Source organism: Lepidochelys kempii, chromosome 6, assembly GCF_965140285.1.
Source record: "Lepidochelys kempii isolate rLepKem1 chromosome 6, rLepKem1.hap1, whole genome shotgun sequence".
Lineage (NCBI taxonomy): Eukaryota > Metazoa > Chordata > Testudines > Cheloniidae > Lepidochelys > Lepidochelys kempii.
This window is the reverse complement of record NC_136385.1, coordinates 22,050,763-22,071,083: the sequence shown is the minus strand read 5'-3', so window position 1 is coordinate 22,071,083 and position 20,321 is coordinate 22,050,763.

The window sequence follows — 20,321 nt, the reverse complement described above, 5'->3', positions numbered from 1 at the left end:
GGGTTTATAACTTTCAGAAACTGTTCTTGGCCTCGGTGCAAGCTGTTTGGTGTACATTCTGTGGCCAGACCTCCCCTGTCCTCTCCCTGCTTTGTGCCTTTTAATTAAGCACAGGACTGGCAGTCGCGATGGTGTGAACTGGCCACAGGAAACGCAGCCCCCAGAAGTTATATTGCCACAGGGGGAGCCCCTCCAGAGATTCCATGGCCGGTCCAAAACCAGCATGACGTGTCCATACAGATGTCTTATCAACATACTGATACAGTGACCCATGATGCTGCAGGCAAGTGTGCATAAATATGGCTCACTTGTGCCATCACAAGGTGAGAGGAGGGTATACTGCAGGGGTGGCCAAATTTACTGGCCCTCCGAGCCACATATGACAATCTTCAGAAGTTCGAGAGCTGGAGCACACCTGCCAGGAGCCAGGGCTCCGGGCTTCAGCCCCGCTCCTGCTGAAGCCCCAAGCCCTAGCAGGTGCACCCAGCAGGGCTGAAGCCCTGAGACCCTCCTCCCTGCTGGACAGAAGCTTCTACCCCCTCCCCACTGCAAGGCAGAGGTCCCAAGCTCCCCCCCGCCCCAAGTCTGGTAGGCAGAGAAGGGTGGGGCAGAGGGGGCTTGTGAGCTGCACTGTAATGGTAAAAGAGATGCATCTGGCTCTCGAGCCACAGTTTGGCCACCCCTGGTATATTGTATAAAGGGGTTAGTGGATAGCAGAAAAGAGAAACCAATAAAGACTATGTACAGTTGGGTTTTGGCTAATATTGACACTCCCCCCAGAGAACAGTGGGAGCTAATAATATGTTGCTGAAACGGCAGCATCTGATTCCAAAATCTGTCCAAACCAGTCTTACAGAAAATCAAAGCTGTCCTAGTGGTTAGCACGGGGGATGGGGACCCAGGACTCTGATTCTGTTCCCAGTTCAGACACTGACTTGTTGTGAGATCAGACCCAAGTCACCCCAAACTCCCTGGGCCTGTCTTCCCCACCTAAAAATGGGGGTGATAATACTTCCCTGCCTCATTTTGGTGTTGAGGCTAAACTAATGTTTGTGAAGTGCTTTGTTCTTCTCTAGCACCTTCCATGCAAGGCTATCAAAGTGATATTACATTGCCACACCCCTACCCTTCCCCATTTTTCTCCTGATTCCTATTAACAAGTGTTTATCCCAGTATATTTACTAGAATCATTAGTACAAAACTGCTTTTGCAAGAGGAAAATGAAAACAATAGCCTTTGTGCATGGACCTTACAGGGACAGACTCACTATTGCAATGATCACAAGTGTGTCTTCCACAGATGGTTGAAACTTTCCCTAGCTTTTGGCCACAAATTACTACTGTGCAGAATTTTCCAGAAAAAATGTTCCACGTTCCCTGTTTAAAAAAATGCCACACACCATGACTGGAAACATGGTCTTGGTGAGACCAAATCTAAAATAAGACTATACAGGACTCCCATGCTGGAAAAAACTCTGAAAGATGCAAAGTGTCTGCAGCCGCTGTTCAAAACTGACAGGAGTGGCAGATGTTGTGTACCTCTGAGGACTCTGCCTGCTGATTGAGAGCTAACTTGATGGAGCCTGAGAAGTCTGTCATTGTGCTAATTGCAGCTGACCTGAGTAAAGCCCTGATCCTGGAGCGAGCTCCATGCAGGTGGAATGACATAGGATTCATTCCTGGATAAGAGCCGATAGCAAGAGCTGGAGGGATAGGAGGACGTGCTTTGAGAGACACTTATTAACACTTAAAAATCTCTTGGTCACTTTTAGTCAGTTTTATACTGAGCCCATTGATGTGGCATCTCAGCATCCTGACAGTAGCTAAAAACAACTGATATGGACAATCTATCTCAACAGTTAAAAAGGGCAAACAGGACAACTCAGGTAATTATTGGCCTGTCTGCCTGACATTGACCTCAGGTAAAATAATGATGTGGGACTTCTTTAATAAAAACTTAAAAGAGGGTAATATAATTAATTGTTCAACTAATTTATTTGGAAGAGATTTCAAGTTTGGTTGATAATGGTAATAGTGCTGATGTAATATACTTAGACTTCTGTAAGTCCTGGTGACAGACCAGGGGAGCATAGTAACTTGGATAGGGCTTTACTGTGTGGCTACTCACGCCTGGGGGCCAGTCACCCAGGCTAATTTTGTAGTAACGATATACCCTTTGCTTCTGCATCAGGTTTTATTGGGCATGGGTTTTTTCACCTTCCCTGAAAAAATCCAGGTTTTAGGAGCAATCCAGGGTCTGACTTCAGTATGGCTGCTGTAGCAATGAATTATGCTAGATTGGCTAGAAAGGTGAAAACGTGGTCTCAGCAAATGAGTCAGGCTGGAGCAGGTGGCTCAGGTTTCTGGAGAGAGCTTCGATGTGTGTGCAGAGGTGTAAGGAAAACTGGGTTTGGAAAAAAAAAACAGCTTGAACTTCCAACTCAATTCTTCTGCAGAGGTGTAACTCTGCAGAACCCTCAGCAATGCATCCTTTTCCCCACCACCTGCCTTAGCTGAAATCTGTATAGCAGCAGGGCTGGGACAGCCCTACTCTTCCCCAAAATCACTGGCACCTGCTACAGACTCCTGAAACATCTCGGGCAATGCAATCCAAAGTATCTGGTGCAGAAGAACTCTCCTTGCTAACTCATCTAACACAGAAGAGTTTCTAAAATACATTAGGTGTTTCCATTTAAATAGCTAAGAAAGGGCTACACAATGTAGCAGAATACATAAATACCAGACAGACCAGGCCTTAGGAGTCAGGAGTGTGGAAGCTGCTGTCCATGTGCATACCAGTATAAACAGAGCATGGAATCGTGTTGTAGAGGTTATATATAAAGGGAAGTGAGCATATGGGATTATCTAACTTCAGTAGTTAAGGCATGAAGTGATCGCTCCTCTTTCTTTCACTCTTTCTTAGCTAGATCAAAGGCCGTCCCTATGATAGCATGTTAGTTCACAAGTCAATATCTGAATCTATCAGAAAACCAGTCATATGGCTAAAAGCTGGATGTGCTGAGTCATCAATAACTTCGCTCAAGCTAATGGTTGGTGCAGTAAAGGGCTGTGCTAGGAACTGCTGCACTGAAAATGCAGCTCTGATATAGATTTCATGTGTGATCTAGGTCACTTTGCCCCTGCTTCAGTTGCTCCCCCTGTAAATGGGGATGACACATCCCTGCCCCACAGGGGTCGGGCAAAGGCTGATTAGTGATAGGTCGCTTCCTTCCAGACTCCATAATTTTTCACAGAAAGGAGAGAGGAGGGGATGATGATCATCATCATAATGATGAAAGAAACAATGTCTCAAAGCACTTCTTTCTTTCTCCCGTACTGTGACTGTGAGAGGTGAACACAGCAGCACCCAGGAGACAGATCAGAGGGGTAGACTGCAGTTTGAGTGGGTCAGGCTGAAGGCCCACCAGCCCGCAGTTTGGGTGGGTCAGGCTGAAGGCCCACACAAGCACAATTTGCCACCCCACAACTGGCACGTGACCATGTCCATCCTCCATTTTGGTAGGCAGGGTTCTGGAGTGCAGGGAGCTGCACGCTGCAGTTAACATCAGGGTCTGGTTGCTGTTGCATTCACTTTTTATTTAAACATGAACTAAGGTTTAAATAAAAGTGCTGTGGTCTTAGAACAACACAGGACCTGCAAGAAACATGCAAGACTTCCTTCAAAATGAAATGACCCTTTCAGCTCCATGGCAGTCTGTTCTCCATTACAATCATCAATTTCCTACTTTGCTGCCCTCAGATTCCTCTTTCCTTGGTCTCCCATACCATCCCCACGCTACTTCCTCCTCCTCTTAACATTGGCACTTCTTCACTCTAACCATTATGGGTTGTCAACACTTACAAGAAAATGCCCAGCAGGCAATCCAGTCACTACTGGTAGCAGTTTCAGCACACAGGCCAAAGTGCCAAAGGAGAGGCGACACAATGGCCCCCTCATTGCCAGCTGGTGAATTACCTGACCTCTGTCTTTCCATGCTAATGGAGAAAGAAGTGCCAGGGAAGCTTCCTGGTGCTGCCCCTGTTGAGAACTGCACTGGCAGCAAAATGTTTCAGCATGGGTCACACAGCCTTTGGCCTCACAAAGTAACACATCTCTTTACAGATGAACATCTAAGCTGCCAGCCCTATGGCTTTCAATATGACTTCCCTGATGGATGGGCAGCACCTAAATGTCCCTGTGGGGGGCTAAAGCTCATAATAGGACTTAAAATGACAGCTGGTGCAATAAACGGGGGATGGACAGGTGTGCTGGTAAGAGACTGATCTAGGCTTCCTGACACCAGTTACATAAAATGGGGAAAGGACTGAAAAAGACAACTTATAACAAGGGAACAGGCTGTTGCCACTGACACCAGTGGCTGCTGTTACAACGAGGTAAGATGTTCATGCCATAGGTGGAAATACAAGACTAGAAGGGTCTCCAACAGCAGTTCAGTAACTGAAGCTTGCAGGGTGACTTGAGCTGTATGCTGCCTTTAGTAATAGAGAGCTTAAAGTGGGGTGGATCTAGCAGAAATTAAACAAAGGCACAATCTGGCTAAACCCACTAGTCTTGCAGGTGACTCTCCCTTCAAAGGTGTGGCTATGTGCAGACAGATTGCCAAGCAGGCAGTCATGGCCCCCTCCCTCAGGTCACCCACCTTGCGTATCTACATGGCTCCTCTTCCTGTACTATTTTAGCACCTCACAGTCTTTAATGTATTTACCCTTACTCACAACACCCCTGTGAGGTAGAGAAGTGCTATTAACCTCATGTTACAGAGAGGGAATTGAGAGACTGTGACTTGCCATAGGTCGTGCAGTAAGCTTATAGCAAAGCAGTGAAATGAACCGGCATTTCCAGAATTCCAGGTTAGAAACCTAATCACTGGAGAATCCTTCCTCTCCTCCTTATGAGAAGGGGCTATATCCCTTTTTGCTTTTATATTATGATTAAAGGAGGCCTGAAAATTGCTTTTGTTTGTAAAAAGTAAAATAGGGTTTTTTCTGCTTGTGTTTTACATTAGGGATTAAATCATGTTTTCTCTTCTTTGTCTTGGAAACTCTGTAACCAACTGATGAGCTGTTAATAAGATTATGATACTGCAGATGCGAAGAAAATGAAACCTGAGCAACTGAATGGGGAAGAGAGCTGTTTAAAATAGTGTTTGCTTTCGCCAAGACTTATTTAACTCAGATGCCTGACAAACAGTTGGGGAAAAAAAGATCTCTTTGAAAATTTTAACACCTCTGGTCAATTCTCTGGTCCTGTAGGGGCTCTCCAAGCAGAATTTAGGAATTGCTTCCAGTAATTTTAAAAAAGAAGAAAAGTGCTCTTTCAAAACCAATCCAACTAATCAGACCGTTCAGGCTTTCTCTTTACAGTTTTGTTTTCTCATTGCTGATGACCTTTAAACAGTTCTAATTAAAAAGAAAAGGAGGACTTGTGGCACCTTAGAGACTAACAAATTTATTTGAGCGTAAGCTTTCGTGCGCTACAGCTCACTTCATCGGATGCATTCAGTTCTTTGTATGGATCCTTATGGGAGCTCTCAGGGCTTGGGTTCTCCATCCAGTCCACTATGTGCAGAGGGGCAAGGCATGAACTCCTGTTGGTATTAATGCTAATTACCACCGAAGTCACCTCGGCAGGGATGGACAGCAGGCTCTCCAGTTTAGTAATTCTGAATGGGTTGAGGGCAATGGAGCCCTTCTCCTTGTAGGTTCCTGTTCAAATCCAGCCCAGGTCAGTTCTATGGGAAAGGTGGAAGGAAACAGACTGGCCAAGACATGGAGGGGAAGGGGGCAACATCTGAACATTCTCATGGCCGCACTTTGTCAGGCATCTACTTCCCTGGGAAGTCACACTTCAGTCTGATGCATCAGGCCCAATCTTCGCCTAGAATTGAAGACACAATGGGACCAGTGCAGAGTTTTGTTCCCAGTTGGGGCTTGTCAGGGTGATTCTGACACTCTTCAAATCCTCTTTGCTTTGGGGCCTCTTGTTTTCCTCCAGTCTCCAGAGCTGTCTTTTCTTTGCCCCTGCTGCTCTTTGGGTGTCATCTCTGCAACCACTGAATTAGCTGGGAGTTTTGTAACGGGAGCTCCAGATGGATGAGATGGCATCGGTCTCCTGTAGGAAACAGCACCTTTATTAAGCAGTGTGACTGTTTGCATTGACTGAGTGCTCTGGCTTTTCTCTCTCTGGATCCCCCAGTTACCTTTTCTCCCGGTGCCTTTCTTCAGGCAGGTTTGTGTCTCACACTTCCTGGTTCCCTGCTTTCCATAATTTGCCACAGTTTCCATCCAGCTCAGCTCTTGAGACAGCAGCTTGTTCTTCCCAAGGCCTCAGTGATCTTTCACCCTCTGGAACAGTTTTAGATGCTGGCTCCCTAGCACCATGTGCTAAGGGCAGGAACATTCCCTCCTTTTAGCCACATGAGCACGCAAAACTTTCTAAGATGCCAAACTGGACTGTGCAAAGAATGTCCCCGTCTACCCCCCTGACTAGCAGAGTGATGTGCTAGTGGCCACTTCCTGTTGTTCAATAGCTGGGCTAATTGTCTCAAAGCAGAATAATAACTCCTGTCTACTGCACCTTTCCAAGAACAGATTATGTGCCTATCTTTTTGTAGAGGTGCTGAATTCTCCAATGAAGCTCTGGCTCAGCAGCGCTGAAAATCCAACCAAATATGCAATGCTTCACCGTGGAAGATATGCACCCACCTCTGAGGTGGAAGGCGGTGTGGCCCAGATCCTCAAAGGTATGTAGGCACCTAACTCCCATTGATCCAACAGCCCCCAGCAGCGCTATCCAAAGGCTTAGGAGATGTGAAGAACAACACTGTACATCATTGAAACAGCCTGGGGAAGTCAGGGTGGCAAAATTAAACTACAGACATTGGAATTTGTGCATGACACCAGAGCTCATGCTCTTCTCTGGCCAAAACTGCCATGGCCTGTATCAGCAGCTCACTTGCCAGCCAGGGCTGTGTGGAGCCCCTGTAACTCCTACTGAAGCTGACAGGAGGGTTGCAATTGCTCAGAACCTCCTAGGACCAAGCTACGTCTGCAGAGTAGGAAAGAAAAATGGTTTGCCGTTTTCTGGGTGCCCCCAAATCAGTGCTCACTGAGCAATTTTGCTTGTAACAACTTGCCCAAGGTCGCACAGTGAATCAGTAGTGGAGTCAGGCCTGGAACCCAGAGGTATGTCTACACAGCAATGAAAAACCCAGGGCTGGCCCATATCAGCCGACTCGGGCTCACGGGGCTCGCGCTGCGGGGCTGTTTTATTGCTGTGTAGCCATCTGGGCTCGGGCTAGAGCCCAAGATCTGCCCCCCCACCCCGCAGGCTCCTAGATTCCAGGCTCCACCCCAAGCTCGGAAGTCTACACAGCAATGAATAGGACCCTACCAAATTCACGGCTGTGAAAAATGCGTCACGGACCATGAAATCTGGTCTCTCCCTTGAAATTTGGTCTTTTGTCTACTTTTTCCTTACTATACAGATTTCATGGGGGAGACCAGCATTTCTCAAACTGTGGGTTCTGACCCAAAAGAGGGTCGTGGTTGGGGGGGGGTCGATTATTGTGGGGGGGGGTTGTGGTATTGCCACCCTTATTTCTGCACTGCTACCTTCAGAGCTGGGTGGCCAGAGAGCGGTGGCTTCTGGCCAGGTGCTCAGTTCTGAAGCTGGACTTGCCTGGGCCAGTGCAGAAGTAAGGGTGGCAATATCATACCATGCCACCTGTCGTGGGGCAGCTGCCCCACTCAGAGATAAAAGGGATTAAGAGGGAAGCTGGTGAGGAAGTTGTCTCCAGGTGTGGCTGGCTTAATTAGGCCACAGCTGGCCTGGATAAAAGTGCTGGGAGACAGAGGAGTCTCACTCTAGCCCTGGAGTGGGAAGGGTTAGCTGCCTGGGAGTAAGGTACTGGGAGCTGTGCTGTGCTGTGCTGTGCTGTGCTGTGCTGTGCTGTGCTGTGCTGTGCTGTGCTGTGCTGTGCTGTGCTGTGCTGTGCTGGAGAAGGGCAAAGGGAGCTGGGGAGCTTCAACCTGGCAACCCTGCAGGCTTTGGTGAAGGCCTAAGAAGGTGCTTGAGCTACAGAGGTGTAGCCCAGGGATAGGCAAAGGCAGCAGATCCTACCCCCTTGCTAATGATGAGGGGCCATTACAGGTTGCAGTCTGCCCCAGTGAGCGGGGGCTAGATGACGACTGGCAGTAGCCACTGAGGCAAGGTGGGATTACAGGGTTGGGGGTTCCCCTGGGAGTGCCCCAAAGTGTGGGGGTACTGCTGGGGGCAGAACCCTGAGGAAAGGGCACCGGGGTCCGGGAGGGACACGGGGCCTGAGGCAGGGCTGGTGTAACCACTAGGTGAACTAGACGGCCGCCTAGGGCACCAACATTTGGAGGTGCCAAAAAGTGGTGCCCCCAATTTTTGTTACACTGTTGCTTAGGGGCAGGTACCTGTCAGTCTCCAGCGCTTGGGCCATGCCAGGGCCAGCAGCCTTTTTACCTCGGAGTCTTCCCTGCTTGCCCAGGGGCTACTCCTCCTTTCAGACTCCCCGGCTGCTGCCGCCGTGACCACCCAGGAGCCGGGAGGATGTGGGCAGGGGGGGCTGCTGCGGAGGAGACACAAGGGGCCAGGTTCGGCTGGGGCCCCGCACCTGCTGGCCGAGAGCAGCAGGAACCGGGCGCCACTCGGGGGGGAGCCGGGAGGCCCGAGCCCAGGGCAGTGGCAGCCTCCACAGCAGCAGGGGCAGGTGGAGAGCGTAGGCGCCCTGGGCTCGGGCCGCCCGGCTCCCCCCGAGCGGCGCCCGGTTCCTGCCGCTCTCGGCCAGCAGGTGCGGGGCCCCCGCCGAGCCCGGCCCTTTGCGTCTTCCCCCGCGGCAGCGCCCCCAGCCCGCGTCCTCCTGGGCGGCCGCGACAACAGCAGCCGGGGAGCCTGAGAGGAGGAGTGGCCCCTGGGCAAGTGGGGGAGACTCCAAGGTGAAGAGGCTGCTGGCCCTGGCATGGCCCAAGCGCTGGAGACTGACAGGTACCTGCCCCATCCCGGCATCACCTGCCCCCCCCAGCCCAGTGAGTGTTACCTGCCACACCAGCCTCAGTGCCCTGCCCCATACTGTCAGCCACCCCAAGCTCACAGTGACACTAGCATCCCTTGGCAAAGGGCCCCTGATCTTCACAAACAGCTGTCACTGCAGGCCTGGCAAACTCACTGCACCCCACACGTGTCTCACAGGGCACTTACCCACAAAGAGGAACATGGAAGGGATCTACACAAGGCTGGTAACTTGTCAAGAGTGAGAATCTTTGTGAGATGTGTGCATGGGTAATATTGAAGGAATAATGGATTTACCTTAAAAGTCTGCTGTAGAGACTTGGAGTAGAAATTAGTCACCAGGGGATAATGGCCCTTTGGGGCAAGGGGGATTTGTCACCCTGCCTAACCTGGCTGGTGATGCAATGCAAGGCTCAATTGTTTAGCTTTGCACAATAGTAAGACTTTGAATGGGACACCATCAAAAGCAATGGCAAACAACTGAAACGCCTTAAAGGTAAAAAAGAAACATTACGACAGCCGTTACCCATTCTGACAGGCTGTTTATAATGTTAAGTTTACTAGTTTTCGGAGGCTGTCGGGCAGGGGGGTGAGGGGGCGCAAGGTGGAGGTTTCACTTAGGGTGCAAAATATCCTTGCACCGGCCCTGGCCTGAGGCAGGTGAGACACTGGCCAGAAGGAGGCGCTTCAAGGCTGGAAAGGGCTAATTCCCAGGACGACCAGCAGGAGGCGCTGTGGCGGTGAGGCTGCAATCTGCTACACCACCCATACTTCTGCGCTGCTGCCTTCAGAGCCGGGTGGCTGGAGAGTGGTGGCTGCTGGCTGAGGTCCCAGCGCTAAAGGCGTACCATAGCGGCCGTACCATACCATGCCATCCATACTGCTGCACCACAGCTGGCTATGGCCCCCTTTTGGGTCAGGACCTGCAGCTACAACACTGTGAAATTTCAGATTTAAATAGCTGAAATCATGAAATGTACTATTTTAAAAACCCTATCACTGTGAAATTGACCAAAATGGAACGTGAATTTGGTAGGGCCCTATCAATGAAGCAGCCTCGCAGCCCAAGTCCCGCAAGCCTGAGTTGGCCAGCTGCAGGTGTCTAGTTGCTGTGTACACTATCCCAGGAGTCCTGACTCTGTGTTTGCTGGTCTAACGACTAGAAAACACAATGAGGTGGCAGTTCTGTTTGCTTTTTCTTTCTTTATTTTATTTAAAGCAGGGGAAAATCAGAGGCAGATCCACAAAGCTGAGTCCCAGGCTCCAAAAGGTTCCACAGCGCAGCATCTGTGTACACATTGCACTGCAAATGACACCACATTGACACTGGCCTGTTACAGGGTTAATCCTTTTCCTGTTTAGCACACTACCAGCAATGTCTGTCTTTAGCCATATGTCAGTGTAAAGAGCAGCGAGGGATTCTAAGCAGTTCTGGTCTGATCACCTTTCTGTATTCCAGCTCCTGTACACACATGCACACACCCCCTTCTCCTTTGCTAACAGCAGATCACGAGAAGAAGTGAATGGGGTTGGCCCCCAGGCAATAATTTTTCCCAAGGTAAATAGCATGTCAGAGGTCTGGGAGTGTAAGGCAAGCCCCCTGCAGTTCTGTAGTATCCGTGTTCAGATTTAGCTGCTGTATTATCACTGTGCAACCACCACTGAAGAATGAATGCAGCACTGTCTGGACTCCCCCCCCCCTCTCAGTCTTTTAAAGTAAATGGAGACAAGTAAGGGCCTGATTCTCCAATGCCTTGGACAGAGTCCTTTACCCTGGTGCAAAGTGAGCGTGAAATCCTACCCTGCTGGTCAGGCAATGGCTTAAACCTCCCCTGCGAAGATATAAATGCCCACACATGGTGCAAGGCCAGGGAGAGTTGGGCCCATAGTCCCTACAGAGGCCAAAGAGGTACAAACCCCCTGGCTAGGAAAGCACAAGGAGGTTATCAGCCCCCAGACTCTACTCTGATGATGAAAAGGAATTTTAGCAAAAATGCCCTAGCGTAGGGGCTGCCTGAGTTTCATTCCTGCCACTCCTTACCTTATGTCTGGAACAGCCTTCCCCTCCCCACGCTCCAGCTGAAACTCTCTCCACCCCTATTCAAATCCCTTCTTAAACCCACTTTGTTTGCAAAGCCCTTTCTGTGCTGAGCGGCCCAGTGCTGCCTTTGCATTTGAAATGAATGCTCTTAGATCTGAATGGCTGTCCTGTGTATTTTGTTGGTTTGAGTTAGATTGCAAGGGCCATTCTTTCAAAAGAGCTCCTCTGCCATCCAGGCACCTAAATTGAGGGGCCAGATTGTCAGAAGTGCTCCACTGTGGTTCCTGAATGGGAGAAGAGCCCATTTAAAAATCAGGCCTTAAGTCCTGGGTAATGCAGGGACCCTGTCTCTGTCTATGCTCAATACGATGTATGTTTATGGTGCTGTATTAATCATGTTGGCGTTTGGGCTGTTTCCGATCCAGAGCTAACATTGCTTTAATACAGTGTCACTAAAGCACTGGATAAGTCAGTGTCACATGAAATCTGTGATGGATTTAACAACACAGGCAGCTGAGTCGATCTCAGAACCCCTGTATCAATCTGGAAAAGCCTGTATGCCAGAATAAATGACTGACATGAGTTAAATCCAGTGCCACCACCCGCTAATTTATTCCTGGCCTTCTGGCAAAGTTACTGTGCCATATACAGCCAAGCAGAACCACCCCATGTCCAGTGTAAGTGAGATGGAGTTGGGGGAGAATGCTTCATTATGCTGAAGCAAACAAACTAAAGAGCAGGTGGGGAGACTATGGAGGCCTGCACAGGAATCAAGCTGCAGAGAGGTGTTCAGTTATGTCTTACTGGAGCATTTTTTCTGTACACTGCCCTGGGCCTCTGATCAAATTAGAGTGCTCCAGTAAGTATAACTGGGGCTGGAGCTATGGGGGGCTGGGAGACTGGGTTTCCCCTTGGTCAGACTATGGAAGCGTTTTAGCCCTCGGCTATATTGTCATTGTAGAAGGGGTGGGCAGCCATCCAGAGTGACTGAAACTCACTGGGGCAGACGCAGCCTGGGGAGCAGCAGATTTAAGTGGAGGCAGCAGAGTCTCTCCTTTGCCGGCCTTTCAATGTTCTGTGCTTTAAGGGATCTGGCACTCAAGCTGGGACTAGCATGTTCCACAGTCAGCAGCTGTATCTGAAAGGGAGCTTTACTTTGACACAGCAGTAGCAACGGTGGCTATGTCTACACTGCAACGTAAGTTCAGTGTTAGTGGGACTTGAGTTTGTGGACCTTGGGTTTGAAACACCAGGGCTTGAGTGACCACACTCATTGGTGGTCCAACTGAAGAATTTTTGAGCCTGGATCCCACACCGAGTTGCCAGCGTCCACACTGCGGTACACAGACCCACATACAACCTACCGTATCCCAGACTACCTAGCACCCTTCCACAACACAGCTGCTCTCGCCCTTTGTTCGTGGTGTAGCGTGAGAAAACTTGACTGTCCAACTCACATGTCACAGGAAATTGTCACAGTCTCCTACACATCCTGCCAAGCTGACATTTTAGTTTGCTTGCTCCCAGCAACCGGAACTAGCAATATGGAGGAGTTGCCATTGGAAGAACTTCTCTTGCTTGGGCTTTCGCTCCTGTTTCAGGAAACAGGCTGTGCTTCCATGAGATGCTGGTGACCATTTTGGTGATTTTTTTTTTTAACTCACCGAAGGTACCTGATGGAGCAGGAGGAGGAGGAGGACGCTGCAAACTTGCAAGCCTGGAACTGGCTGATGCTGCTCATGACTGATGATATAGCAATGATACCCCTTACATAGACCGGCGCTTCTGGAGCAGGGCCACAAGTGCAGACTAGTGGGATCACATTATCATGCAGACCTGGGATGACCAGCAGTGGGTCCAGAACTTTTGCATGAAAAAAGCTACATTTCTGGAGCTTTATAAGCAGCTGGCCCTGACCCTCCAGCACCAGGACATGTGCATTAGGGTGGCCATAGGGGCTCAGAATCAAATTGCTATAACCATCTTGAAGCTGGCTACCCCAGACTACTACAGGTCTGTTGCTAACCAATCTGGTAAAATCAACTGAGAGTAAAGTGGTGGCAGAAGGTTCTGAGGCAGTCAGGCATGTGAGTTCCCCAACGCCGGTGATGGGCATAGACAATATCCCTGAAGTAATATCTGGCTTTGAGAGAATGGGCTTTCCAGACTGCACCAGGGCTATTCATGGGACTCATGCCCACAGTTTGCCCCCCTCCCGGAGTACATGAGTATATAAACTACAAAGGGTACTGCTCCACTGTTATGCAGGTTGTTGTGGACCACAGGGGCCAATTCATGGACGCCAACATGGGCTGCACTGGAAAAGTTCATGGTGCCAGGGTTTTCTGCCAGTCAGGAATCTACATTCATGGGCAGCTGGGACACTATTTTCACCAAATGACATTGTCATAAGTGGAGTTATTGTCCCCACCATTATTCTGGGGGACCCTGTGTTCCCCCTCTTGCCTTGGCTTATGAAACTATAACCTGATATCAGAGGGCCTGACAAAAGAAGGTTTAATTACACTTCACAGTTGCAGAATGGTGGTTGAATGTGCATTTGACAGATTGAAATCCTGCTGGTGCTGTCTACAGCCCCATTTGGATTCCACAATGCTGTGTGCATTATTGTGGCTTGCTGTACTCTGCACAATCTTTGTGAAGCCAAAGGTGAGCCATTGCCCCTGGAAGGAAACTCTGACAGTAATGGATTGCTGAACAGGTACACTCAGCCAGAAAGGGCACCAAGCACAGCAGGAGCAAGATGCACCCAGGCAACAGTAATCAGAGATGCTTTATGCTTCCATATTATGGACTTGCCTGGGCCAATGGAGAACAGTACATTTAGTAATGTTTTTGTACAGCAGCGTTTACAGTGAGTGAGGTACTATCACATCACACAATGAAATGGGGGTGGGGGGAAGGTATTGTCACTGTACACAGTGAATGGAGGGGTGTATGGACTGCCATGAATTTGTATTTTGGATGACATGACTGTTAATGTAATGGGGGGAAACTGCATTTACATTACTGATTGGCATACACAGACATACTGAGAAATTTGTGTTTGGATACAACTTGCCCATTGTGCCTTGCCCTGTGTTTATCTTTATTATTCAAAATACACACAATAAGACATGATGTAGTGATGGCAATAAACTCTCCTAATAAAATAAAGTCTTTATTTGTATTACAAAAACAATATTAAAGCATTGCCAGTCCGGCCAGCTGCTGTTAGAACACCAAAACAACAGTAGTTAACCAATGCCACAACCAGAAATGCAACGAAGTGCATCAACCAAACATTAAATAGTGCCATGAACAAACCTCTCAAACCCTAATTTTGCATGTCCCCTGGCATGTTCTCCTTTTCCTTTCTCATGCATGTAGCAGGCACTTGCTGCTTACTGTGCAGATATGGAGGCCTGCGGAGGGCGGGTGGACTGCAAGGGTGGGGGGATGGAAATACACTGGGGTCAGATTTGTTCTGTCCAGCTGATGTTAAGGTCTGGATGCGCGGGCCACCAAACCCGGGAATTGTTCAGAGTGTTCCTGGTATGCACGCCATGGTACAGGACCAGCTGGAGCCTACACTCCTGCAGCCATTAGCGAACCAGCTGCTCAAACAAGTCTTTCTGTTGTGCTGTCTTCTCCCTCAGCTGACATTGTTTTCCCAGGAACTGCAGTGCAAGTATTTGCTCCCACACTGCAATTCTGTCCTCAAGCTCTTCTGCAGCCTGACAGTACCATTCCACTTGCCACATGGGAATCCTTCTCTCTGTTGTATTGCATCTGCATGTTGGCTCTGTCCCGAATGTCAACCATAAGTTCATCATGGACATGCTTCCTCTTGGACAGGGCCAAGGTGGGAGAGAGATCCAGGCTTCTGCTGGAGTTGGTGCAAGCTGCCGAGGTACACCAGCCAGCACAGCTTGAAGTGCCTGCAAACAGGCATAAAACAGAAAGTTTTTGTCTCAGCGGTTCACAAACAGTCCAGCGCATGAGCACATGCACAAAAAAATCCTTATGGAATCTCAAGGACAAAAAATGATACTTTGTAAAAACTGAACTGTGGTGGGCGGGAGAGGAACGCTTGGATCCTAGAAGCTTTGTACACACAACGGGGTTAATAGCAGTGAAAAGAGTACACAGAGAATGGTCCAGTAGTCACAGATGGACTACATGTCGCATAGATGGACTACATTTCAACCTTCTCCCTCACTCTCAGGACAGTTCACCGTTTACAGGCGTCTTGTTACACCATTGTGTTAGCATGGAGTGGCATGCTAACAGGGAAGGCAATATAAAGTTCTTATTTTTAACTCCCTGGCACATCTGAGTGTAAAGGGATTGTTGCCCCCTTACTAACATTCAGTGGGGGTGTTTAGTTGCTAGCTCCAAGCACTAAAAGGGGAAGGGTCGATGGGGAATCAGGACCCTGAGACTGACAGCCCCCAGGAACAATGGGGAGAGGCCAATGCTCCAGGTCAGCCTGAATGACAGGGCGGGCAGGCTAATCAGGGAGTCAGGAGGCCAGGGAGGTCCGTCCTCCATGTGAGCTGGATTTGCCTGGGTCAGACAGAGTGGGGCTGAGCTAAGGAGAAAGCAGGGGTCCAAGCTGAGCTGGGGAGCAGAACTGTGTCAGATCCAGAGGGACCAGAAAAGCAGCCCAGAGAGAGCAGACCCTGTCCTGGGAGCAGAGCTGCAGCCCCAAAGCCAGAGGCACAGCTCAGAGAGAGCAGACTTGCCCTGGGAGCAGAGCTGTAGAAACCAGAGCCAGAGGGGCCAGAAAAGCAGCCCAGGAAGCAGGTCAGTGCTGGGAGCAGAGTCACAGAAGCAGCCTGCAGAGCAGACCTGTCCTGGGAGCAGAGCTGCAGCAACCAGAGGCAGAGGGGCCAGAGAAGCAGCCCAGGGAGCTGGAGGCAGAGCAGCAGCAGTGCAGAGACAGAGTGGTGGAGCTGGGGCTGGAGCAGTCCGGAGCTGGGTGCAGTGAGCAACTGGGAAACCAAGGGGGACCCTGGGCAGCAGGCCCAGCACAGGGAGATGCCTCAGCCAAGAGGCTCTGCAGGCCAGGCTTGGATCATAACCCCGACAGGGTGGGGACGACACTGGGAAGAAGGGTCCTACCACTTAGAGCCTGAGATCGTGTGGCCACCACCAGAGCAAGTGTCCAACCCACAGCATCCCTGCAGCACAGCCAGGGCCTGAGAAGGCCTGGGACTTACAAGGAACAGACTGTGAACCGCCCTGACGTTCCAGAGACACTGTGATGTTCCCTGCCACAGAGCGGGGTGATGTGTTTCCTTTAACCTTTCCCATTTTTCCTTATTCTTTTAAAAATTAATTGTTGATTAAATAACTTGCATTTGATTTAACTTGTGTGTAATGGTCAGTGGGTCAGAGAAGTGCCCAGTGCAGAGAGAGTACCCCGGAGTGGGGACACCCTAGCCCCTGTCCTAGGTGACCACAGCAGGGTTGGGGGTCGAGTCCCCCAGGAATCCTGGGCCCAGCCTTGTCGGGGTTACGAGGACTCTGCCAGACAGGAGAGTGGAAGGGGCATCCTCAAGGGCAGGGAGGCCTCTGGGTAAAGGAAGTGAGAGCGAGGACTCAGATCCTTTCGCTAGCCCACTTCGCCCACTTCACCGGGGTAGTGCAGAAGCCAGGAAAGTTCCCCACAATAGCGGGACTATTCCCCCGCTTACATTAGCAAGAATTGGCAAGTTCATTTTTAAATGCTTGTTTCACTGTTTGGGCTTCCTGGTCTCCATTTTTAGTTCCACGTGGCTGAGAGGTGTGTGTGAGGGGACACCAAGGCCCAGGTGGGCAATCCGCCATTAGTGGATACTTGCAGCTGCCCACGGTTTTGCAAAAATAGCTTTTGCTTTGGTTCATAACTTAGAAATCCCTCCCATCCATATGTTAATAAAAACAAACATGGAGCCCGAAACTTATCAGGCCCCCAGGGTGAGCTCTGTCTCTTCCATTTCTGCTGCCAGTTCTATGCCAGGCTGTTCCTCAAGGAGGCATCACAAAGCTCCTCCAAGGACCCAGGATGCGCTGCCGGTGCTCCGGCAGTAAAGCCTCCGTGGGGACTGGTCCCAGCACCAGAGTCACTTCGCTAACCTGAGCCAGGCCCTGCTGGCTCCCTCAAGTCCTGTAATGGGTTTGGGGGTCAGGAGATCCCCATACTGGCGGATGAGGCCATCAGGAAGCACTACTGACTCAGAGACTGGTGCAGTAGCCAGCACATGGTCAAACTCCTTGTAAAAGGAGCAGGCTCACAGTGTGTTCCCAGAGGTGCAGTTCTCATCCGTGGGTTTCTGGTAGTTGGTCTTGAGCTGCTCAACCCACTCCCTGCCCTGGTCACCAGTCCGGTGAATCCCCAACACTGCCAGCTTCTTGGTTGTCTCCTGGTATGCGTAGTCATTCCTGGTACTCTTGCTAAAATGGAACTTTTTGCTCACCTTACGTCAAAAAGTCACCAAAATCTGGCTGTGTTCAGGTTGTTGGCCATTGCAAACGCGGAAGAAGGTTCACAGTGTTTGCAGCTCAGTGGTCAGAATAAAACAGAAGGGTTAAATACCAAGCTGCTGTACTTGGACATGCGGGGTTGGTTCCAGCTCCTGAAAGTTGACTGGCTGCTCTTGGGATAGAGAGGACAAAGAATACCAGCCCACTGGATGTGGGATAGCATTGGCAGACTCTCAGGGTCTGAGTCTGGGCCCAAGCTGCATCCATACTGCAAAACTATGGAGTTTTGGCTCGAGTCCCAGTGGGACCCAGGCTCAAACCCACCTACCCTGCAGTGTCATGGACCCCAGGCCCAAGTGAGACAGAATTGCGTGCAATTAAAAGGGTTTGGGCTTAAGCCATATGCTGAGTTTGGGCTTGTATTGCAGAGTAGATGTACCCTATGCCATCTCAGGCAGGGAGGGAGGGTAGTCTTGGGGTTAAGGCGCTGACTGAGATGTGGGAGATTTCACCCACCATTCTCCAAGCTTCAGTGACAGTGTGGTTTAAAACAAACGCGTACTCAAGCACCCTGCTTTACAGATGAGGGACACTGAGGTACGGGGGATGTGACTTTCCAAAGGTCCCCCAGGGAGAGTGGTGGGAAAGGGGGTGTAACACAGGCTGGATGGCCTGGGAAACCCAGGAACTAGCATGGAATGGGTGAGTGACATGGACCAGATGATTTAGGGAATGGCAGGGGCCTGATGGTTGGAGTGACAAAGCAGAAGATACTCAAGGAATTGACCCCCAGAAAGCCTTGTAGGATTCTGTAGTATATCGGGAAACTAGAGCCATGCATGCCTAGCAACACCCAGCCCTTCTCCAGTCAATAGATGCTGAAAGCCTCATCATTTCTGATCACTAAACAAAGTGTCACCCTGGATGAAACCACAGGGCTCTCCTACCCGGGAGATATGCTGCCTTTGTACATGGCTCCAGCTTTGCTCCTGTCTGTTGTGCTTTACAGCATAGGTGGAACAATCCTCTGGTTCCCTTACAGCCCTGAGTGCAATCCAAGAAATAATAATCCAACCTTGCTTTCTGCCAGTAGCTTCCAGCTCCCGCTCTAGCATCACAAAGAGGGGATGGAGGAACAAGTCATCCATGGTCTGTTGACAATACGCCCTCTATAACTAGCCAGAGGTTCTGATTGTGGGGAGCCCCTCTCTAGAGGCTGGGCAGGATTTTGTGGTAGGCTGGACCTGCTTCACAAACAAATATGATTGCAGGAGGAGACAGTGGGCACCTAACCTGTTAGACTCTTTCATGCAAAGGGAAGCAGCAGGCAGTGTGAGACCTCTGAGGGTACGTCTACACAGCAAAGAAAAACCCATGGTTAGTCTGTGCCAGCAGACTCGGGCTTGAAGCGTTGCTTCATTGCTGTGTAGACTTCCAGGCTTGGGCTGGAGCCTGAACTTTGGGACCCTCCCACCTCACAGGGTCCTAGAGCCCAGGCTCCAGCCTGAGCATCCATACAGCAATGAAACAGACCCACAGCCTGAGCCCTGTGAACCTGAGTTGGCGGGCATGAGTCAGCCGTGGGTGTCTAGTTGCCATGTAGACATAATCCTGAGCCTCTCTCATTATCTTGGGTGGGCCAGCTATGGGCTGGTCTAGCCAGGCCATGTCCCATCACATCATCATATCCTGACGTGTCGCTGCATGACCTGAGGCTGAAAGACAGCCCTCGACAGAGTGCTGATTTCAATATGTTTCTCCCTACTCCTACCCCTGACCCCATCTACTCAGCCAGCCTGTGAAAAATTCAGCTTGGAGGCTAATCGCTGTTGAAATGGTTTTTAAATCTAAACTGAATAAAATGATCCCCTGAAAGCTGCCTGAGTGCAGAAAATGCAAACCACAAAACAGCAGCCTCCCTTCTAAAGGTCACTGGCAGGGACTACGCCTCTCTCTGTTTGTTCTTTTAATATTACCCTTGAACTTTGAAGCTGGCCCTGGAAATAAATCCTTGAGACAGCTGGTCCCCAGCAGCTTAGGAAGGTGTTGCTGCCGCCTCGATTTGTCCTCTGCATTCCTGGAAGGCTAGAAGGGCTGATAATGAGCAAAACTGAAAGTCAGTGGGAGGGACAAAATCGCTGTCATGTTCCAAACTTGGATTTAAGACTCATTTGATCCCCTCTCTGCTGGATCTTCCATGCTGATGGTCCACTGAATGCCCAATGGGTGAGGTCTGGAAAATGCCAAACTGCTGCCACTAGCCAGTGAGGCCTGGCAGCATTTGGGGATGGCCAGCTTGTTGCAGGTATTAGCAGGGAAGTAGGTGCCTAGCTGTAAGGGAAAGAATGCAGTGGGGGACGCATCCAGCTGCTGCAGGACCCAGAGAGGGCTAGCAGCATGGGAGCTGTCAGAAGTTCCCAGTGAGGTTGGGGAGGCACCTGGCTGCTGGGGGTAGCCAGTGCATTAGTCAGCAGGGAGGCAGTAAATGAAATCACTGTAACACCTGGGCTGGGTATTTTGTTTGCACTAGAAGGCAAAGCCACGTTGTAGATGTGGTGTGTTCTCCTCCAGAGTTTGCCCTTTGGTCTCAGGGGCCGGGGTACCCTTGTTCAAAGGGCAATCAACATGCAGCATCAAAGGTAATAAATGGGGGCATGGGGAGAAGCTGCAATAGGCCACACAGCAGGCAGCCCTTCTGGGAAAGCCACCTGTATTGCAGGGATCTGCTGGATGTTGAATGGGGATTCAACAA